The 24,172-nt window shown below is 37.3% G+C and overlaps 1 protein-coding gene across 15 annotated transcripts in view; it reads left to right on the top strand.

Moving 5' to 3' along the window:
* Positions 1-24,172, top strand: part of EXOC6 (exocyst complex component 6) — a 219,542-nt gene that overhangs the window by 176,490 nt on the left and 18,880 nt on the right. Inside the window, exon 20 of one of the 15 annotated variants that reach the window (XM_017498184.2) lies at positions 6,282-6,292. The exons of the other annotated variants lie outside the window; for them this stretch is intronic. The gene's annotated coding sequence lies outside the window, so the exon portion shown is untranslated. Of the gene's footprint in view, positions 1-6,281; positions 6,293-24,172 lie in introns of those variants that run through there. 15 annotated transcript variants of the gene reach the window in all.

The raw sequence follows: 24,172 nt of genomic DNA, 5'->3' as shown, positions 1-24,172 counted from the left end.
AAAATTCCAGGACTAATTAAAAGGCTGATATATTCGTAAAGATTGCTAACCCAACATCAAGCAAAACAAGAATTGCATGGAACTCAACTGATGATGGACTAAAAGTGATTTTTTATAATTTTATTTTTAAATGTTAATCTATCTATCTATCTATTTATTTATTTATTTTGAGACCAGATTATAAGACTGAATAACTTTTGTATTTTTGGTAAAGATGGGGTTTCACTATGTTGCCTAGGCTGGTCTTGAACTCATGGGCTCAAATGATTCACCCACTTCAGCCTCCCAAAGTGCTGGGATTACAGGTGTGAGCCACGGTACTTGTCCTAAAATGATTTTTTGATGACTTTTTATTTAAAACATTGCTGATTCTTTCTATGTTTTGTTTTCCAGAGCCAAGAAAATTTTTTCTTCTAAGCTATTCATAACTTACAACAATTAGTTAAAGTATACTTATGAACAAAATCAAAACATTTACCTTGCTCTCTACATGATTTTTCTCCAGAATTTAGAAACTGTCAATAAATATTCTTGTTTTATGACAATCTAATTATTTACATAAGTTCAATAAGAATCTTTTCTTTTGTAAAAGGACACATTAAAAACACTGGTTATTTTACCAAGGATTTGACTAAAATGTCGTGTTTTCCTATACAACCAGACTGCTTTGAGGGACTGAGGTTGACTTTATAAAGCCAATAAAGGTTTTTTTTTTTTAAAAAAGACTGGCGGGGCTGGGCGCAGTGGCTCATGCCTGTAATCCCAGCACTTTGGGAGGCCGAGGCGGGTGGATCACAAGGTCAAGAGATCGAGACCATCCTGGTCAACATGGTGAAACCCCATCTCTACTAAAACGACAAAAAATTAGCTGGGCATGGTGGCGCGTGCCTGTAATCCCAGCTACTCAGGAGGCTGAGGCAGGAGAATTGCCTGAACCCAGGAGGCGGAGGTTGTGGTGAGCCGAGATCGCGCCATTGCACTCCAGCCTGGGTAACAAGAGTGAAACTCCGACTCAAAAAAAAAAAAAAAAGGACTGGCATGTACCTTATCCACACAGTTTCCTTTTAAGGTTCCTGACTTTGGGGTTAGTAAAAAATGTTACTTTCTGGCAGGCCTAAGAACCTCAAGATATTTTGAGGACCTTGAAAAGAGAAAAATTCACCCAGTTCATACTGATACTACAGGTATAGTCTGATGGTAGATGCTTAGCTTGATTTCCTACCCTTGAGGCTTTTAAAAGTCTAATCCAAAATTCCTTATTGAAAGTTCCAGCAAAGTCCATTTTTAAAACATCCATATGGTAAATCACTATTCTTGCTGCACTATACAAATAATCTGACCAAATATGGTAAGACTAAAATTTATTTTACAAATACCTGAGTTTTTAAAAAGGGGGATTTGAAAAAATATATATTAAAAAAAACTATAGTATACCTGTCTTTAGATTCTAGTCTTGTTCATTATTTTTGGTTTTTTATTATTTGCCTACAATTTAGACTAAATCCTAAATTCTTTTTTAGCTGCAAGTCTCCAAATTAATGTTTTCACATTTTTCTCACATAAAATCACTAAAAATTAAAACCCTGCTTTTCTTAAAGCCCTAAAGCTAGAACTTAATATAAACAAATGTCAACAAAAATCACCAGAACAACTTACATATTAACAGCCTTTGTGCCTACAGATATATGGACTGTTCAAAAAGTTTGCTTGAATACCAGATCCAAACTATAATAATTAAAAAAAAAAAAAATCTATCAGATTGCCACTGCAACCTGAAGATGCTTCAGAGATTCTAAAAATTAGTTTACAGACTACTCCAGACATTGACCATTGTTTTTCTTCTATTTCCATAGAGATGCTTCTTATTAAAAACATGTTTGCCTACTTTATATAAAGAGGCCTAGCTTTGAGGACCCATCTGCAATGCTGTCTTCTAAAATGAGACACAGCGGTTTAATTGAACTGGCGTATTCTCAAAAATACGAGACTGATTTAATGAAGATCTTTGTCATTGAGCTACTAACTTGATTTGTCTTTCCACAGCCACTAACTCAGTTTTTAATATGTGAAACTTCTAGGGAAATTTTAGACAAGGAAATGTTGGGGCTCAGAAACCAGTACTCTAAAATATGGGTGCTTTGACATGCTGAACTGAAGAAGCAGCATCGAGGCCTCTCTGACCTCCTTCCCACCCCTGCCCACCCGCTGCCCTACCATCTCTCAATACTTTGTCTCTCCCAAAGTACAGGATAAAGTTGTTCTCTGAAATTCCCTTGTCTGCTTGGTTTGGACCTGTCAAGAAAGAATACAGTTACCTCTGGTTCCTTCTCTTGTATTAACTAAACTCATACAAGAAGAAAGACTGAAGTCTGTCAACACACCTGGACAAACTTTAGTCATATATCAAACCATTATCTGTAGGCCAAACAGACTTTGTCTTAGACCATTGTATGTTCTTTATTCCCATTAAGTTCCCCTAAAAATCATTCACTATCTTCCTAAAATCATCCACACTTTCCCCATCTCCCTTTCCCCTAAGAAAAAAAAGATGAGGTCAGGTATGGTGACTCACACCTGTAATCCCAGCACGTGAGAGGCTGAGATAGGAAGATCACTTAAGTCCAGAAGTTCAAGACCAGCCTGGGCAACATAGCAATACCCTACTTCTAAAACAAAACAAAACAAATCAACAAAAACATGTAAGCATCTAACAAGCACTCTGCAACTCTCCCTCATGCATGCTAATAAATTTATATGCTATTTCTCCTGTTAATTTGCCTTTTGTCATTTGATGTTTTAAACTTCCAAGAGTGAAGGAGAAGTTTTCCCTTTACCTCTACAACTCTCAACTTCCATTTCAGTTTACCAGAAGAGATTCTTTCTGTTGACAGTAGATCCATTTCCTTTAGAAGGAGTTCTCTCCATTGCAGTACTGTTTCCCTGAACAAGGTGATCTAATATTGAAAACTGGATTTTTTAGCAAGTTGAAAACAGGATTGAATGTATGTGCATTTTCCAGTTAATTTAAGGTCACTTAGTGGGGTAAGTTTCCTACTGGTGTGAGTTGCAAGGACATAAGTATGTTCTCCAATCCAAAGGACAGCTTTAAGAGGAGATGATTTGACAATAATTCTCATTATATATGAATAATCTATTTACAGAAAATTTGAAATTTATATGATATTTTCTCAGTTGTATATGAATTTTTATGGTGGTAACTATGTGATGTTAACTAGTTTATAATCTTATTGTAGGATTGTTAATAGGACCACATAGTTTATGAAACTATTTGTAAGGATTCTGTTCCTTGATTTTTCCAGATAGATAGATGGTTGGTTTAATGCAGTTTAAAAGACTGATCCCAAGTACTTTCTTCCTTCAAAGACAATCATCATTTGACAGCATAGAAGGCCTCTTCACAAGTTTATAGCTCACTAGGGAATCATTACTAAGACATACTTATAAATATTAATGAACATCTCAAGTCATTTTTGTTGAATTTTCTTTTCAAGTATGTGCACTTAGAAGGCATTAAGTCCTGGTTGACTTTTCCTCATCAATGTAATCTAAGAGACTTCTAACTTAATTTAAAAAATCTATTATGAAACATGTAGAATTATGAAACCTATGATGACGTGTAGAATTGTTAGAATACAAAATTTATTTAGAAATAACTAAATAATAAACAATTTTTGAGAATGGTAGTAAATATGCAGTGGAAGAGACCAGTGGATAGAAAATTTTTGATGAGTTATTTTATTACATTTTAATTTTTCTAGTTTAAAAAGATGCTTAAAATATTTTTTTCTGATTATTATTGTCAAAATTTAATCATACTCTATTCTTGGACTTCTGTATTCCAAAAGAAGAATATTTAACTAATTCCTTAGCTGCTAGATCACTGTGGCATGGCTTGAATTTTATTATTTTAACAGTGTAAACTTAATAAATTGAAAAAGTTATTTTTCACCTATATTTGGTTTTTTGCATATATTTGTTTTTAAAATTAGTTTACAAATAGTTCAGTGGTGAAATGCCAAGTATGGGAATTGGCAAAAAGTAAAAGTAAAACTGGTCTTGAAAAGTAAAGTCTCACATCAGGTAATATAAGCTTCTTTTAATCAGATGTTAATGATTATTTAAGGATGCTTTAAAGTTTCAATAGGGCTTTTATGTTCCTTACTTTATAAAGATATTTTATAACATATTGCTTTAACACTTTTATATGAAGTAGTATACCACCAAACATAAAGGATTGCTAACACCTTTATTTACATTTTAGCTGGAGTTCTGCACTTTTCCTTCTTTTTTTTTAGTCTGTGATCCATTTCTGTCTTAATAGGGTGGTTGACAGTTCTTTTCAAGTATACTTAGAAAGGCAAAAGAGCCCTTTTCATAGTACTTATAAGAGGTCATGCTTCTGTTTTTTAGTTTGAATTTGATACTGCTTCATGAATTGCTATGAAAGATTAGGAAGTAGGTCCAGTGGTCAGATTTTACCTGCCCACCCGGACTTTGCCCTGAGGTCAAACTCCTGATATTTGCTGTTCTGAATAGAGGAGTTGATGACAAGTATGAGCTGATACAAGAGGAAAGTTAGAACTATATCAAAGCTGAAGGCAAGAGAATTGGGACTCTATGAGAGGCTAGCTAAAAGATGAATCATCAGGATTGCCCTCTTCTAAGGAAAAGGAAATAGCTGACCTGTGAGTGAAAAGACTTTATCATCCTGCCAATCACATACTTGCTAATGGAAGCCAGTTATCTCAACAACGTCTTAAGTCCTACTGCCCTAGTAGACAATGTGGAGGATTAGGGGTACTGGTGCCACGTTATGTGAATATGCTGCCTCAATCAATTTAAATGTACTGCGTGAATATGATTTGTTCCTGTAAATTTTTTTACAAGTAAAGCCTATCATCCTGTTACCACCCCCCATTCTGAAATTAAGTCACTAAATGATGAAGGAATTGATATACTTATTTGTGACTGTTTTCTTTTACAAATACTATATATTTTGTTAAATATAATCTTTCAAGTAGATTTCAGATGAATATGTGAAATTCTTTTGGCAATATATAAAAACTTAAAAAATTTTAAACTGTGTTATAAGATTCTTTGTATAATATGCAGTATTCAGTGATAATTTTTTATAATGCATTCTTTTTTTATAACTCATTCTTAATACATAAAAATATTTTACTAAATCTCACTGGGAAATGAGGTGTCACATATAACAGAATTTTTCAGCTGACAGAAGATTATTTTTTAATTGCCAAAGCTTTTTAAATACAGCCATTTTGATGGAAAACTTTAAAGAAGGCATCTCTCACTTTCATAGCTTCTTAATGGCATATAATTTTCACAGTAGATTGAGTATCCATTGCTTTAATACTATACTAAATCCTCTTTAACTGATCCTGTTTCATTTTGTGAAAAGTCAGTTATACTGGCAAGGTATCATCATTTCGTTTGATGGCATCTTGATAATCTTTTAGAAAATATGGCGAAGTTTAGGTAGGTCGAATGATAAAGCAGTAAGGTGGGTTTGAAGCTAATGGAACAATCTTTTGCCTAAAGAATGCTGGCTGATGTATCATTACCCTAGAGCTTCGTTTCCCAAAGGGTCTTTCCAGGAACACTGATTTCTCAAGATGAGAAAAGATTTCCAAGTCAGGTAAGTTTTGGAAGCACTTTATATTTTAACCCCTCTTAGAGACCGTATTTATTAGAATTTTATTTTATTTTTATTTTTTTTTGAGACACACTTTCACTCTGTCTCCCAGGCTGGAGTACAGTGGCATAATCTTGGCTCACTGCAACCTCTGCTTCCCAGGTTCAAGCAATTCTCCCACCTCAGCCTCCCGAGTAGCTGGGATTACAGGTATGCACCATGACGCTTGACTAATTTTTTTTTTTGTGTTATAGAGATGGGGTTTCGCCATGTTGGCCAGGCTGGTCTCAAACTCCTGACCTCAGGTGATCCACCTACCTTGGCCTCCCAAAGTGCTGAGATTACAGGCGTGAGCCACTGTGCCTGGCCTTTTATTAGTATTTAATTTTATTTTTCTTTTTTGAGATGGAGTCTCACTCTGTTGCCCAGGCTGGAGTGCAGTGGCGCAATCTTGGTTCACTGCAACCTCTACCGCCCAGGTTCAAGCGATTCTCCTGCCTCAGCCTCCTGAGTAACTAGGGTTACAGGTGCGCACCACCAAGCCTGGCTAATTTTTGTGTTTTTAGTAGAGACAGGGTTTTACCATGTTGGTCAGGTTGGTCTCAAGCTCCTGACCTTGTGATCTGCCAACTTCGGCCTCCCAAAGTGCTGAGATTATAGGCATGAGCCACCGTGCCCATCTAGAATTTTAAAGATAGAAATTCTGCAGTAACCCAGCATTCCCAAACTCATGACAGGGTACCTCCCTCACTCATTTTGGGGTTTATTACATGAAATATCCTTTGGCAGATGCTTTAAGGAAGATGCTGGCAGTGCCCTCTAGATGTCTTTCTTTAACAGTTTGGCATCAACGGTTTTCTTTCCTTTTTTTTTTTTCCTGGAAGCCCATCCAGCAGGGATCAACATATTTTTTAAATAATAATTTGAGTTAAGACATAGAAAAAATATGAATTGCATGCATAGATTATATAAAGCTAGGAGAGTTACCCAAGATGACAGGAGACAGAATCAAAGTATTCTCAGTAGGCTTGAGTGATGAGCCAAAGCCAACAAAGTTAAGTTTAGTCAGAAAAATATTAAGTCTGTTTAACTTGTTAAAAATTAAGTTTTTTAAATTTCAGGATGTAGGAAATCTGACTTATAATGCAAAAAAGATCTGGTAGTTTTAGTTAACCTCCATGAACAAATAGTGTGATAGTAATTCCTAGACTGCACTCATGAAAGTGTGGTATTTGGGTCAGACATCTGTGCTTGGGGGCTGTTAAGACTATGCCTGAGTATTGCATGATGACACAGACACAAATTGGAGAGCACCTACAAAGAGAGTTACAAGGCTAGTGAGGGATGAGATACCTTTTCATATGAGAGGCCATTTTTACTGGACATTTAATTTAAAGCTTAGAAGTGTAGCTTTGTAGAGGAATATAAAATAGGTTTTTATTAGCCTAGATATAGGTCAAGTGTACTATTTTCTTCTTCCAAGTATTATCCTATGCCATCATAATCATTTTTTACTTACCCCATTCAGGATTAGATCTTGTTTCCAAGTATTTAATTTCAAGTATTTAATTTATTACAGGTATTTTAATTTTGAGCAAACTAGAGAAAAGAGGAGTGGTCCTTCCTTTGAACGATATGTAGAGAATTTGAAAGGGAATTTTAAATGTGCAAAATATATGTGGATCTCATAGCACTTTTCAAATGTTTTTTTCAAGTTTAGTATGCATTCGGGCAAATCATATGTATACAGCTGCTGATTTTTCACCAGGTGACTATATCTGTGGAACACTTAGATCAAGAAAGAGAACTTGACCAATACTTCAAAAGAGACCCCCCCACCCCACACTGTGCCTCTTTCTAGTCATTATTCTCATCCCTCTCAAAGATAACCACTATCATGACTTTTAACACCAAAGATGAAAGTAGCCTTAGTTTGAACTTTGTATACACCAAGTCATGCAGGATAACTTTTGGTTCTGCCTTCTTTTGCTCAATGTCTTTGAAATTTATCCATGTTGGTACATACAGCAGTGGTTCATTCATTCCCTTTGTTGTATAGTCTGCCCTTATACAGATATACCGTAATAATTTATGTGTATGTTCTGCTATTGGTAGACATATGAACTGATTCAACTTTTGCTATTACAATGATACTAACATGGTCATTCTTTTACATGTCTTTGGGTGAACATATGCACACATTTCTGTTGAAGTGTCTACCTAGGAGTGGAATTGCTGAGTCAGGGTATATACATATGATTGGTTTTAATAGATACTGTGAAGCAGTTGTGCTAGTTTATACTTCAGCCATCAGTGTAGAGAAGTTCTAGCTGTTCAGCATTCCTTTTATCACTTGGCATTGTCTGCCTCTTCCTTTTTAGCCATTTTAGTGGCTGTGTGGTAGTTTTACACTGTGGTTTTAATATGCAGGCATACCTTGCTTTATTGTGCTTCACTTTGTTGTGACTCACAGATAACATGATTTTTACAAGTCTAAGCTTTGTGATACTGCTGCATCCAGCAAGTGTTTCAGTGTTGTTTTTCTAACAGCATATGCTCACTTAGTATCCTTGGTCACATTTTGTAATGTTCATAATATTTCAAACATTTCATTATTACTATATCTATTTTTGTTCTGTGATCAGTGGTCTTTGATGTTGCCATTTTAATTGTTTTGGGATATCATGAACCACACCCATATAAGATGATGAACTTAATCAATAAACGTGTGTGTTCTGACTGCTCAACCAACAGCTGTTCCCCTCTCTTTCTCTCCTGGAGCCTCCCTATTCCCTAAAGAGGTAACAATATTGAAATTAGGCTAATTGGCCGGGTGTGGTGGCTCATGTCTGTAATCCCAGAATTTTGGGAGGCCAAGACAGGCGGATCACTGGTGGTCTGGAGTTCTACACCGGCCTGACCAACACGGTGAAACCGTGTCTCTACTAAAAATACAAAAATTGGCCAGGCGTGGTGGCACACGCCTGTAATCCCAACTACTTGGGAGGCTGAGGCAGGAGAATTGCTTGAACCTGGGAGGTGGAGTTTGCAGTGAGCCGAGATCGTGACATTGCTCTCCAGCCTGCACAACAAAAGCAAAACTCCGTCTCAAAACAAAAAAAAGAAAAGAAAAGAAATTAGGCTAATTAATAATCCTACACTGGCCTCCAAGTGTTCAAGTGAATGGAAGAGTCACACGTCTCTCACAAAAGCTAGAAATCATTAACTTAATGAGGAAGGCATGTCGAAAGCTGATAGACCTCTTGCACCAAACAGCCAAGATGTGAACACAAAGAAATAATTGTTGAAGGAAATTAAAAGTGCTACTCCAGTGAACACAAGATTGATAAGAGAGCAAAATAACCTCATTGCTGATATAGAGAAAGTCTGAGTGGTCTGGATAAAAGACCAAACCAGTCACAGCATTCCCGTGAGCCATCCCGTGAGCCAAAGTATAATCCAGAGCAAGGAGGGCCTAACTCTGTTCCATTTTATGAAGGCTGAGAGAGTTGAGGAAGCTGCAGATGAAAAGTTTACAGGTAGCTGAGGTTGGTGCATGAGGTTTAAGGAAAGAAGCCATCTCCATAACATAAACGTGCAAGATGAAGCAACAAGTGCTAATGGAGAAGCTACAGCATGTAATTTATCCGGAAGATCTAGCTAAGATAATTGATGAAGTGGCTACACTAAGCAAGACATTTTCAGTATAGATCAAACAACCTTCTTTTGGAAAAAGGTATCAACTATGAGTTTCATAACTAGAGAAGAGAAGGCAATACTTGGCTTCAAAGTTTCAAAGGACATTCAGACAGTCTTGTTAGGACTAATGCAGCTGGTGACTTAAAGTGGAAGCCAGTACTCATTGACCATTCCAGAAACCCTAGGGCCCTTAAGAAGTATCGTACATTTGTCTGTGCTCTATAAATGGAACAACAAAGCCTGGATGACAGCACATCTATTTATAGCATGGTTTGTTGAATATTTTTAAGCCCACTGTCGAGACCTCCTGCTTAGAAAAAAAGAATCCTTTCAAAATATTACTGCTTACTGACAATGGACATCATCACTAAGAGCTCTGATGGATGTGTACAAGGAAATAAATGTTTTCATGCCACTAACACAGAATTCATTCTGCAGCCTATAGATCAAGGAATAATTTCAACTTTCTTTAAAAATACATTTTGAGGCCAGGCGCGGTGGCTCAAGCCTGTAATCCCAGCACTTTGGGAGGCCGAGGCGGGTGGATCACGAGGTCAAGAGATCGAGACCATCCTGGTCAACATGGTGAAACCCCATCTCTACTAAAAATACAAAAAATTAGCTGGGCATGGGGGTGCATACCTGTAATCCCAGCTACTCAGGAGGCTGAGGCAGGAGAATTGCCTGAACCTAGGAGGCGGAGGTTGCGGTGAGTCGAGATTGCGCCATTGCACTCCAGCCTGGATAACATGAGTGAAACTCCATCTCAAAAAAAAAAATACATTTTGAAAGGCTACAGCTACCATAGAATAGTTCCTCTGATGGATGTGGGCAAAGTCAACTGAAAACCTTCTGGAAAGGATTCACCATTCTAAATGCCATTAAAGACATTCGTGACTGTTGGTGGCTCACCACTGTAATCCCAACATTTGGGAGGCCGAGGCAGGAGGACTGCTTGAGGCCAGGAGTTTGAGACTAGCCTGAACCATATAAGGAGACGTTGTCATATGTTATTTTTTAAAAAATTAGCCAGGTATGGTGGTGCTTGCCTGTAATCCCAGATACTCTGGAGGCTGAGATGGGAAGATGACCTGAGCCCGGGAGGTTGAGACTTCAGTGAGCCATGATTGTGCCACTACACTCCAGCCTGGGCAACAGAGCAAGACCCTGTCTCAAAAAACAGAAAAAGTTTCCAATTCTCATGGATGATTTTGAGGGGTTCAAGACTTTAGTGGAGGAACTAACTGCAAATGTAGTGGAAATAGCAAGAGAACTAGAAGCGGAGCCTGAAAGTGACTGAATTGCTACAATCTCATGATAAAATTTGAATGGATGAGGTGTTACTTCCAACAGATAAGCAGAGAAAGTGGTTTTTTGAGATGGAATCTACCCCTGGTGAGGATGCTGAGAACATTGTTGAAATGACAACAAATAATTTAGAATATTACATAAACTTAGTTGATAAAGAAATGGCAGAGTTTGAAAGGATTGACTCCAATTTTGGAAGATCTTCTACTTTGGGTAAAATGCTGCCAAACAGTAACCTGTGCTTCAGAGATATATTTTGTGAAAGGAGTAGTCAATTGATGCAGCAAACTTCATTGTTGTCTTTTTAAAAAATATTAGCACAGTCATCTCAGCCTTCAGCAGTCACCACCCGAATGAGTTAACAGCCATCCACACTGAGGGAAGAGCTTCCACCAGCAAAAAGATTACAACTCACTGAAGGCTCACATGATCATTAGCAATTTTTTCATAGTAAAGTACATTTAATTAGGGTGTGTAGATTGTTTTTTTAGACACAATGCTTTCGTACACTTAATAGACTGTAATGTAAACATAACTTTCATTTGTACTGGGCAACCAAAAAATTTGTGTCACTCACTTTATTATGATAATCGCTTTATTGAAGTTGTCTGAGGCATATGTACAGTATCTTTGAAATATGCCTGTTTATTTCTTGATGACTTATAAAATTGAAATTTTTTTCATCCATGTATTTGCTGTTTGAATATTCTCTTTTGTGAGTAACCTGCCCACATCTGTGGCCATTTTTCCCTTTTGGGTTGTCTGTGTCTTACTGATTTATAGAATTTATTTGTATATTCTGAATGGGAGTTCTTTGTCAAGTCTATGTATTGCAAATATCTTCTACTCTGGTGCTTGTCTATTCACTCTTAAAAGAGCCTTTTGATGAGCAGAAGTTGATAATTGTAATGAAATCCAATTTATTATTTTTTATGATTGTTTTAATGTCCTGTTTAAGAAATCTTTGCCCACTCCTGAAATCATAAAGATATTTGCCTTTGCTTTCTTCTGTAATTTTATTGTTTTACCACTCATTTTAAGTTTATAATCCATCCAAAGTTAATTTTTATGCATAGTTTGGGATGTAAAGTTCAAGGTTTATTTTGTTCCATATGGTTATTCAGTTGACCTAGCGTGATTTATTGAAAAGAAATGGATCTCATAGTGTTTTAATATAAAATAACACCTGAGACTATGAGATATAAATGATAGTTGTTTCTAATGTACAAGTAAAATGTTTTATTTTGTCTTCCAGTTAACTATATGCCTGTATTTCATGGTTCATGCAGTTCCTTATGAGCAAATTAATGGATTGCAGGTTGGGGGTTTTTAAATATCAGCCTACCTATAATCTTAGCACATCAAAGGTAGTTTTAAAAATAAAACAGTTCTAGAGCAAATATTTATAACAATATAGGCAATATAAAAGAAAGAAAAAGCTAAATTATAAACCTTATAAGAAGCAGGCCTTTTTTGTTCACTGCTGTATATCCATGGCTTAGGATTATCATGGCACATAGTAAGCAATCAATAAATGTTGAATAAGTAAATGCAGATCTTTTAGCTATAGTTAAAAACATTTTTTTTTTTTTGCTGTACAGCAATACTTTATGTTCCATATAAACACCCTTTAAAGGAACTAATTTTTTTTTCTTTTTAAATTATTTTTGGTGAGAGTATTCCTAAAAATATATTACCCATTTATCTTTCTTCTCTGTAAGTGTAACAAATATGAACCTTTTTTGATTTCTCTTCATTGACATTAGGGATAAAAAATAGGTAATGTCAATTATTTTTAAGACATATTATCATCTCTTCAGGACCAATTGCTTATTATTTATAGGTAAAGAAATATTTTGGACAAGGGAATTATAAGAATTTAGACAAAGGCAGTATACATCTTAATTAAGTGATCAGCAATGACTGATATAAAGCAGAACTTAAGTAAAGCAGCATTTTCTAAACTTGTTTGGGACAGTCATGGAGAAAGTGAACTATGGTCAAATAAGCATAGGAATCTTTACATATTGTGTGTCTTGTAAATTCACAATTTCATTAACATATTAAAGGCTTTGAGAAGTCCTCGAGTAAAGGTATAACTCATATTTTTCCCCAGAACTCTTTGAGTATTGAATCCTTTTCAAAATGAAAATCTCTTTACCATCCTGCAAAGCAGTGCTCTATGGCACACATTAAACAGATGTACCTGGATCACCATTACATTAGTCTGTTGGTTCCTGCAACTATATGGTTAAAACAGAAGATTATAATAGCAAATGAATAAGCTTTTCAGTAGATGAAATTTAAGTATAACAATGAAAATAATACAAAAATGATGAAAAAATGGTAAATTTTTTTTTTTTTTTTTTTTCCGGGAGACAGAGTCGGGCTCTCTTGCCCAGGCTAGAGTGCAGTGATGCAATCTCAGCTCACTGCAACATTTGTTTCCTGGGTTCAAGCAATACCTGTGCCTCAGCCTCCTGAGTAGCTAGGACTACAGGTGTGTGCCACCAGGCTCGGCTAATTTTTTGTATTTTTAGTGTGGAGACAGGGTTTTGCCATGTTGCCCAGGCTGGTCTCAAACTCCTGAGCTCAGGCAGTCTGCCCACCTGAGCTCAGGCAATCTGCCCGCCTTGGCCTCCCAAAGTGCTAGGATTACAGGCATGAGCCACTGCGCCCAGCCAAAAAATGGTAAGTTTTCAAAAATAATTTGAACTTTTAAAAAAATCAGATAATTTTACGAAGGATGATAATTACTAGAGAATTAATGCTGCTTAGATGCAGTAAACCAGTCAGTCATACAGAATAACTTGTTTTTAAGAAGCATGAACAGTAACACAGGATTCCTTGTGAAGAATGAAAAGATTTAAGTGGGAAATTAAAATACCAGCTCATGTAGTGTTCAAATCCTAACAGTTGTCAGATTCCTTAGTGAGTCGTCAGGGCTCTTGTTACTGAGCCACAGTCTGCAAGTATGCAGAGAAAGTATGCAGTCTCCAAGTATGGAGAGAAATAATATGTTTTTACTTTTTTCTTTTATACTTCTTATACTTCATAAATTATAAATGAGATGGGAACAATTTGAAGGGTAAATGTTTTAGTAAAATGATCAAGATAGGTTGTTTTTCTGTTTGTTGTAGAGTGTCTCATAGTATTATTAACAAAAAGGAAATACAGTTAAAGTGACATTTTTCAAGATACACCTTCCCTTAAGCAAAAAATCTAATTCTTGCCAAAATAAGAACCTTAAGGTCAAAACTTCCAGAAAGAAAATAGTATTACTATTTAGTGGTACTAAAAATATGATGAAAAAATGTTCTAAGTCCTTTAGAACTTACAGATATTTTTGGCTCACATGGTTTACTTTTCACGTTAATTTAGCTGTGAGCACCTACAGATACAGAAAGAGAAGGGGGCGGAGGAACAAAAGCTACTTTGTTCAGTTGATCCCTTTACCTGACACCAAGCCCTCCCTGCCAAGGTAAAAGAGGAAATTTACACCTGGATGTGTTATTTTTCTTGTCATCACTTCTTTGATGCAACATCATTTTTTAAAGAAAACTTTTTTTAAAAAGTCGTTTTGTCACCCTGCGTATGAATCTTTTTATTAATGGAAACCAGGGAAGATTCTCTGCCTCCAGGAGTTCATGAATTATTTCTGAATGTAAAGCCCATTCTTTTTCATTTTTAAGTTGGTTTTTAACCTATCAATTCTTGCAACTTGACTTGTTCTTATCCATGTCCTGATCCAATATATTCTCATTTAATTGGACAAGAGTGTAGTCCATTGCCATTTTAAAAAGAGGCACCTCCTAAAACTACCCCTCACTTCACAGATGTGTTTTCTAATAAGAAACAAATGCATAGATCATGAAGATATATGCCATTTCTTTCATGATAAATTCTAAGTCTAGGCTTCTCAATATAATACACTAAAAGAGGACTAAGCAGCCATTAGCCATTAGCATTACTCATTTGACAACTCTTAATGTTCTGTCACTTTATAGAGAAATCTGTTATGAATAATTTGTAACATTTTACTGATTTTTTCCCCTTTAGCCCTCATCCCCACAGCCAGGAATTGGTTGTAACATAGATTGCAGGCCAGGTGTGGTGGCTCATGCCTGTAATCCCAGCAGTTTGAGAGGCCGAGGCAAAAAAAATCAGATGGGTGTTGTGGTGCACACCTGTAGCCCCAGCTACTCAGGAGACTGATGCAGGAGGACTGCTTGAACCTGGGAGCTATGATTGCACTGCTGCACTCCATCCTGGGTGACAGAGGAAGACCCTGCCACAAAAACAACATAGATTGCATTGCCCGAAGGCCATTATATGCCTTTGAGTCAGGGGTTCTAACTTGGGAACCGTGGGTTGGTTTTAGGAGCTTCATGCAGAATTTTGTGTACACATTTTTTCTGAGAAGAAAGGCTAATGTTTTCATCTCAAAGGCAGCATATGTGACCTAAAAATAGATAGCTACACACCACTACTCCAGCAAAACTGAAAGCTGTCCAGATTAAGCCAGATCACCAAGAGCTGCCCGATTTTCAGGTGTTTCTTCATTTGCTTTGACAAGTGTTTGAGCAGCTGCTTTGGGCACTGTTTTAAATACAGGGGACACAGTGGCGAACAAGATAGGCAGGATCCCTCCTCTCTCAATCTCCCTTTGTTGGAGGGAGATTCATAACAAAGTGTTAATTTAAATAGTTTTAGATGGAATTTCAAGTAGGTTTTAGATGGTATGAGAAAAATAAAACAGGCTAATGTGATAGTGACTGGAGGTGAGGTGGGCCACTTCAGATTTGGTGATCAGGAAAACCCTCTTTAAGACGGTGGCATTTGAGCACATAATTGAGTGAAATTGGGAGATATGGGGAAATGGCATTCCTGGCAGAGGGAAGAGCAAGAGCAAAGCCCTAAGGTGCTGCTAGGAAAGAGAGGATGTGGCTAGAATGTAGGAGCAAGAGAAAAAGGGGCAAATGAAATTAGGAGGGTTATCACAGCCAAATCATGTAAGGTCTTGAGGGCTTTGGTAAGGGGTTTGAATCATAAGTATTATGGGAAATCATTCAAGAGTTTCAAGCACATCAGTGTCATGCTCTGATTTATATTTTGAGAGTTTATTCTGGCAGTTTTAAAGAGAATAGATTTAAAAGGGACAAAATTAGAATCAGGAAGAACAATTAGATGATTGTTTTGGTAGTCCAGGCTACAGATGACAGAATTGCTGTAGTAACTACTGATGATAGGGTTCACTGTATTTCATAGTAATTCCAGTAGACTCAGAGATTTCTGCTTTCAGTATTACAGATAGTTGAATTTACCTCGAGCAGCTGGTTTGTTTTTATTTCAGGAGAACCGTGAGTTATATAATTAATAGTATTTTCTTCTTTATTTTGGAGACAGAAAAACTCAGGAATATAGCATTAGCATTACATGTATTTTGTATACTAATCTCATCTTACTCTCATTTTTCTCATGGCCCTGGCTTTTCTGAGTTAACTAAGTTAAATTTATCTTGTGTATGTTTTTCTAAATTGCCTTAAAACTGTTTTGGAACAATGCAATATGTAAATAAATTAAGCATTTGCTAGTGGACTGCAGTGGAAAGCATGAGGTATGTGTGGATTTTGATTTATTTGTGTGTTCATTTACTCATTCATTTCTTGAACAAAAAATGTTTATTGAGTGCCAGGCACTGGGGAAAAAGAAGCGAGTGGTAGACAATAAAATAAGAGCCAGACTCTTTGAGAGATAAGTTAGTTGGCATTAATGAGATAAAGTTGAAGACAAAGACTATTGGATTCGGAAAGACAGCTAAAGGATAAAAAGTTAGGAGTGTAAAAAGCGACTAATGTATCTGAATGACTTGATGACAAGAACACTATTGTGTAGGAAACTGGAGACAGGATGGAGTCCTGCTTTTCTTAATAACACTGCATGACCTTGGAAACTGTTTCCTGAACTATTCCAACTATATATATTACAGTGGTTTAATGAGATGTGTGAGGGAAAATGTTGTAGAGTTTACTTCTGGGAGAGCACTTTCACCTAGCATCCCTAATCTTGATTCCTAAGGTTAGGAATTCTGTGAAGCTTGCCTTAAAGAGGTTATCAGTTGATTGAGTCAGCAGCTACCATCCATTGGTTTTTATTACAGTTTATCAGGGCAATGGATAGGCTGTGCTAGGTTCATATCATGATAAACTATTAAAAGCTGTCTTGTTCTTCCATCAATCTTGCTTGAAAAGGGAAGTACCCTGGGCATCCACCTCCTTGTTCTTAGCCCCCCACCGATTTTCTTTTATCCTTTTATACATGGCCTGATAATCTCTCTCTACCATACCCCCAAATAAGTTGGTTTAGGAAAGAAGTTCCCATGTACATCACAACAGAAAGATAGGAAAACCCTGATAAACATACACTTGTATTTGACTCAAAATGAACAACTTTGAGTTCTGTCTAAAGGGACATGAACAAGCCTTGAAACTTATGAAGGAATTATTTGGCCAGAATTCTTGCCATGGAGACTGGACGTCTGCCAGGACTTTACTTTGAAATGTATGTCTTCTGTTTCTAATCTTAAGGCATCACAACATACAATTCTTTTGCCACTAGTCCAGTTTATTCTTTTATGATGAGGAAGAAGGCACTTTTAAATAACAGTTATTTCCACTATAATTAAACAAATCTTCTTTTGTTTGCATTATTTTGTTACTATATTGTATACACGCCCTGCTTGCTTAAACTTGCCCCTGCGACTACTTCACAGGAACTTTCTTTAGACGTTTTAAAGTCTTTGACTTCTTAAAGTATTAATGGGATTTGCCAAAGTTGTAGTATCTGAATGCTTGACTAGATATAGTAGCAGGACAACAAGCTTGTTCACACAGCTCCTCCAGCAAGCATTTTTTCGTCAGACAATCCTAAATTCATTTGAAGTGCCAAAGAATTAAAGGAAGATACATTGGGGTTTATTTCTGAATATAACAAGACCAGACATCTCACAAAGTTTACCTTAAGGTCCAGATATTAGAAAAGTATGCTGCCCTTTTGGGAAAGCTTAGATTGCAAAGGATTAGTCTGAACCTAAGTGGTTTTTGCCTTTTTCTTCTTTTTGCTCCGGTATCATAAGTCTGGAAGTTTACAGTTTATGTGCTTAAATATGTAGGTGATTTGTGCTTATACCTTCAGCTACTGATATGAATTTTCAACTCAGATTTTTATGATTATTTTAAAAGTAAAGGTTAGAGCTATTTTGTAGTTTGGAAAATTACCCTGTAAAATGATTTTTCAAAAAACACTGTAATAATTACAAAAATTGTATATGCTCACTGTTTTAAAAAATTTCTTAAAAGTACTATAATTACTCACAAAAAGTTACAAATATAGAGAGTTCCCTTGTGCACTTCCCCCAGTGCTAACATTTTACAGAGCTATAGTAGTTGTCAAAACCAGGCCTGGCATGGTAGTTCACAGCTGTAATCTCAGCACTTTGGGAGGTTGAGGTGGGCAGATCACTTGAGCCTTGGAGCTCTATACCATCCTGGCCAACATGGCGAAACTCTATTCCTACTAAAAATAAGACGAGTGCATTGGCACACGCTTGTAACCCCAGCTAGTTAGGAGGCTGAGACATGAGAATCACTTGAACCTGGGTCATGGAGGCTGCAGTGAGCTGAGATCTCACCACTGCGTTCTAGCCTGGTTGACAGAGCAAGACCTCATCTCCAGAAAAAAAAAAAACACAGGAAAGTGATATTGTATGTTCACTGTTAAACTAAAATTAGCCAGGCGTGGTGGCTCATGCCTGTAATCCCAGTAGTTTGAGAGGCCAAGGCAGATGGATTACCTGAGGCCAGGAGTTCCAGTCCAGCCTGACCAACATGGCAAAACCCCGTCTCTACTAAAAATACAAAAAATTAACTGGGCATGGTGGCAGGTGCCTGTAATCCCAGCTATTTGGGAGGCTGAGGCAGGGAGAATCGCTTGAACCCAGGAGGTAGAGGTTGTAGTGAGCTGAGATTGTGCCATTGCACTCCAGCCTGGGCAGCAGAGTAAGACTCCATCTCAAAAAAAGAAAAAAGAAAAACAAAACAAAACAGAACAAAAAACTAAAATCAAACCTAAAGAGAAAGCTCTCATTTTTCCCTACTCTTAAATCTCTTACAGTTATTGGTTTATTTCCCTCCAGACCTTTATAGTGTACATTCAAACATGTATACATGCAGATACTTATATGCACACATGTAGTTATTTCCTTTTTGGGGTATGGAAATGGGAGCATTTATGTTATAATTCACATTTTTCATGCAACGTGCTTTCATATTGGTAAATATGAATGTTTCATTCTTTTTCATTTCTTTGTACTGCCTATAGTGTAAATATACCATAATTTATTAAACAAGTCCTCATTTGTTGGACATTATGGATTCTTTAGTTTTTTTCTATCTGTAAATGATGCTGCCATTAATATCTTTATACATATATATTGAGCACTTGTATAAGTATTTCTGTAGGCCTTTAGAAATGGAAATACCAGGGACTGCTGAAAACGCTCTCCAAAAAAGCATACAAATTGGAATTATTTTTAAGAGAGATATGTAACTTGGCAATATGACAATAAACAAAGTTAACAGACTTATGGAAAAATTATGTCATTTAAGTGTGCAGTTGGGCAAATATGGAATATTTCTTATTTACAATATAAGCATTATTGTAATGTGATTAATTTTAAGGTAAATTTTCAGTGAGTTACATAAGAATTAAGTCTTTGTTTCCACAGACTGTGCATAATGTAAAAAGAGACAGTCTCAGATTTACCTGTTTTCAGTCATCAAAATTCTTGCTGTTTTTTTCATGGAAAAAAATAGGTTAAAATTTTTGGAATAGTCTGTCAACTGTAGAGGGTAGTGATATTCTGGCCTCTGATAAATATTATATATGTAGTAAACTAACGATTAAATGTTAACATTGGCATTACTCAACAAGGAACTATGTGTTTTTTCTAAAAATTAATTCACATTTTTGCCAAACTTCCTATTCTTCTTTTCCTTTTTTTTTGAGACAGGGTCTGTCTCTGTTTCCCAGGATGGAGTGCAGTTCTGTGATCATGGCTCATTGCAGCCCCAATCTCCCCATGTTCAGGTGATCCAGCTCAGCATCCCAGGTAGCTTGGACTACAGGTGTGTGCCATGTGTAGAGGCAGAGTCTCGCCATGTTGCCCAGATTGGTCTCAAACTTCTGGCCTCAAGTGATCCTCCCATCTTAGCCGCCCTATGTGCTGGGATTATTAGGGCCACTACATCTGGCCCTATTCTTCTTCTTTTTTTTTTTTTCTTTTGAGATGGAGTTTCTCTCTTGTTGCCCAGGCTAAAGTGCAGTGGTGCAGTCTCAGCTCATTGCAACATCTACCCACCAGGTTCAAGCAATCTCCTTCCTCAGCCTCCCAAGTAGATGGGATTACAGGCATGTACCACCATACCTGGCTAACTTTTGTATGTTTATTTGAGATGGAGTTTTGCCATATTGGCCAGGCTGGTCTCAAATTTCTGACCTCAGGTGATCTGCCCACCTTAATAGCCTGGCTGTTATTCATTTTTAAGAAATATTTTTCTTGGCCGGCGTGGTGGCTAATGCCCGTAATCCCAGCACTTTAGGAGGCTGAGGTGGGCAGATCATGCGGTCAGGAGATCGACACCATCCTGGCAAACATGGTGAAACCCTATCTATACTAAAATACTAAAACCAGGCTTGGTGGTGTGCACCTATAGTCCTGGCTACTTGAAAAGCTGAGGCAGGGGAGTCGCTTGAACCTGGGAGGCGGAGGTTGCAGTGAGCAGAGATCAGGCTACTGCATTCCAGCCTGGCAACAGAGCGAGACTGTGTCTCAAAAAAAAAAAAAAGAAAGAAAAAATAAATATTTTTCTCTAATAATTTTTTTTTGTTGACTGGAAATACTTTTTTTCTTGTATAATTTTCTTTGAGTTTGGAGGATAGTTGTGAGCAGTTTAAATATTTAAATGCTTTGTTAGAAAAACAGTAAGTACACTGTTTTACATACTAGTGAATATTATAACCAGGATTCCTATTTTCAGTTATGATCTTTTTGCTACATAAAATGGCATTCCCTAGACAACCTATACTGTATTTGCCATATCCACTGTGCATCTGACAACAGAGTTCTAAGAAATCCGACAAAGTATTCTTTTTGAAAGCAGATTGGCTACACATACAAATAAAAGGAAATGTTTGTGTAAATTAAGCCATCCTAGTCTAATTGTTTAAGCAGTGAATTTATAAATTGAGGAAATAATCTTCTAATCCTATTTTACATATAAATTTGAACATAGCACAAAATTTCCCTGAAACTCAGCTTTTACTTTTATAAAATAGAGAACAGCCTGCACTCCACTTGAATGAGATGTATATATACATGACAGAGTTATAGACTCAAACAATAGTGATTCAAAACTTTTCCAGTGGTTTAAATTAGAAACTTTTTCATGTATAATCTTTCTGCTCTTCCTTTGTGGCTGTTTTGTCTCAGAAGAGACATAATTCTTAAACTTTTGCTTCTTAAAGTGTTCTATGAAATATAATTTAGCTCAGTTCAACAAGCTTTAATTGAGTACCCTAAAGGGAGAAGAGCTATTACCTCTACCCTTGAAGAACTCAAAATTTGACTAGAAAGGGAAAACAAACATACAAAAGAAAAGTAGGCATATGTGTGCACTCCGCACTTTAGGAAGCTATCAATGGCCCATAGCCACCTTCTGTGCATCTTCTAATTTAGTTTGCACAGAGAACTCAGTGCTGCTCACACTCTGCTAGCACTTCAAAGGGATGTATTCTTCCATATATATATATATATATATATATAACCATCTGTTAAATAAATTTAAGGCTGGGCATGGTGGCTCTTGCCTGTAATCCCAGTACTTTGGGAAGCCAAAAGGTCAATAGTGACCTCTTCAGAGCCAAGTGGGTAATATTTGTCATGAAAATTTTTACTAGTATACACCAAAAGCTGATACTGCTGAAGGTAATGTTTTGATTTGAGACTATCATTTACAGCATTATTGTCTAAATGTCCTTCTTAGAGACACATTACAATGCTTAGTCCTCATTGTTAAGTCACAGTTTAGTCCCTAGAGGATTTTGCAGTGTACAGTTCTCTCCTTTTCTTTGAACCCGTTCGTGTTTTTGTAAATGTCAGAACATCTACCAATGACCTTCAGTGTGTGATTCAGTGATCTTCATGGTCATAAAATCCTAAGACTTGAGAATTGGAAGGGACTTCTAAAAATCTAACCCCTGGCTCCAAACCTCTTAGAAGTGCTTTCCAGCGAGTTCCCTTGCTGCTGCTCCAGATATCTGGAGGTTCACCCCATCCAAATAGAGGCTTCTCTTCCCTTTTGAAAATCTCAGGGCAGCCTTCACCATTTCTCTCTGAGACTTGGTGAGACACTGCTGCTTCTGTTACTTCCCCATCACACATCTTTCATCTTAGAAGATTAAAATATCTGATTATTCAGTGAAATTAAGTACTTCCCACTTCCTTACTCTACTCCTTCTTACCTTCCGACATTTTTCTTGTTTCATTCACTCCTTGTTTTGTCTATCATCTTTTCACTTCTTCTGGCCCTCTTATACTGTGCCACCTGAAAACCCTCATTCCAATGAAAACGGCCCTACAGCTTCAAACTGTATGGCAGAATGCTTTCTTCACCTTATTTTCATAGAATTCAGAGAATACTGCTAGCCCTGCAGCCCTCTCTAGTGGCAGGATGCATTGTCTCACCGGCTGCACGGTGTGAATGAGATTGGTGTTCCCCTGGCTTCTCATTTCTATTTGTAGAACATTATTCCTTTACTCTTGAGTGAAAGCTCCAGCCTCTTTGAGCCTCTTGTCTTCCACCTCTATCACCGTCAATCTATCACTGTTGCTTTTGTAGTCAGCTTCTCTGTATCCACACACATCCTTCCTGTCCTTCATTCTCTGGTGTTAGGAAGCCGTTTTAATGAGGCTCTCATCTTCCTCTTCCCTTGATCCCATCTTTTCTGTAGGATTTTGTTTCATCATTCATCTGCCTTTCCTCTGCTTTATCCTTTTCTTAGCCTAAAAACATTCTAGCTATTTCCAGTTTCTCTTCCCTCATTTGCATCCTTAAAAGAATGGTTTATAATTGATCCTTATTTCTTCATCTCATTCATTCCTCAATCCATTCCTATCTGCTTTGCCACACTGCTGAAATAGTGTTCACTTAGGTCACCAGGGAAGGCCAGTAGACATTTTTAGCCCATATTCTACTGGTTCTTTCTGCTGCATTTGATAATGTGGATCATGTCCTCTTTAAAATTCTCTCGCCTTCAAAGTCTGTACTCCCTTAACATTCTTCCTCTTTCTTTTTTGTGGTCTCCTTTTCGCCTCCTAAATATTGGTGTTCCCAAGATTTCTCTCCTTAGAACACTGCTCCCTATACTCCTGACCTAGGTGAGCTGACCCACTCTCATCAAATCTCTGGCATAAACTCTTGTATGCCTTAGATACATATCTAGATGCTTGGTAAACCATTTGACTTAGGTGTGTGTTCCACATGCTGTGTAGCCAAAGCTGTTCACATGTCGTCTTCCCTCATTCTCAGATCACATCTCTCTTTCATGTTCTCTGTTTTGATTGGTAGAACCACTCCCCCATGCCCTACATCCAGACCATCACCATGTCCTAGGGATTTTTTTCTCCTAAATATTTCTCAAACCCACCCTCTTTTGTCCATGTTAACTACTTGCCTACCACGTATTCATCATTTTCTCTCTATCCCAACTATGTACCTGTCTGTGCCAATGTATTTTAAGATTGTTACAACAGTCTCCTAATTTTTTTTTCTGCCATAAGTGCATTTATTACAGAACCTAAGTGGTGAATCTGACCATGTCAGCTCCCTTTTTTGTTTATTTTTTTGAGATGGAGTCTTGCTCTGTTACCCAGACTGGAGTGCAGTGGCATAATCTTGGCTCACTGAAACCCCTACCTCTCAGGTTCCAGCAATTCTGCCTCAGCCTCCCAAGTAGCTGGGATTACAGGTGCCCACCACTATGCCCAGCTAATTTTTTTTACAAAAAATACAAAAGGGTCTCACCATCTTGGCCAGGCTGGTTTCAAACTCCTGACCTCAAGTGATCTTCCCGTCTTGGCCTCCCAAAGTGCTAGGATTAAGGGCATGAGCCACCGTGCCCTTGGAGATGAAGTCTTGCTTTGTTGCCCAGGATGGAGTACAGTGGTGCCTCGGCTCACTGCAACTTCCGCCTCCCAGGTTCATGCGCTTCTCTTGCTTCAGTGGCCCGAGTAGCTAGGATTACAGGTGCATGCCACCACACCCAGCTAATTTTTGTAGTTTTAGTAGGGATGGGGTTTCACCATGTTGGTCAGGCTGATCTCAAACACCTGACCTTGTGATCCACCTGCCTTGGCCTCCCAAAGTGCTGTGA

Source organism: Cebus imitator, unplaced genomic scaffold (assembly GCF_001604975.1).
Source record: "Cebus imitator isolate Cc_AM_T3 unplaced genomic scaffold, Cebus_imitator-1.0 Scaffold238, whole genome shotgun sequence".
In the NCBI taxonomy this organism is placed as follows: domain Eukaryota; kingdom Metazoa; phylum Chordata; class Mammalia; order Primates; family Cebidae; genus Cebus; species Cebus imitator.
Note: the sequence above shows the minus strand (reverse complement) of the source record. Positions and strands in the feature narration are given on the sequence as shown.